Below are 268 nucleotides of genomic sequence, written 5' to 3' on the forward strand. Positions count from 1 at the left end.
TTCAACTCTTCATATCTTCATGTTAAATGCAAGAGGCAAACTCTAGACTCTAAATGCACTCATCGTTGAATTATCGTGTAAACGAATATGTAAAGATTAACGAATATGTTAAGATTGGAATATAACCTAGGCAATACATATTTTACTGTGCCATTTGATATTTATTGTCAGGCAAGTCAAGCTAAAATGAGTACTGTTTAGATATTCCAAAGCAACTTTAATGACTTATCATTTGTGTCTTGTTCTGATAAAACTGGGCATAATACAT

This window comes from Dreissena polymorpha, chromosome 7 (assembly GCF_020536995.1).
Source record: "Dreissena polymorpha isolate Duluth1 chromosome 7, UMN_Dpol_1.0, whole genome shotgun sequence".
In the NCBI taxonomy this organism is placed as follows: domain Eukaryota; kingdom Metazoa; phylum Mollusca; class Bivalvia; order Myida; family Dreissenidae; genus Dreissena; species Dreissena polymorpha.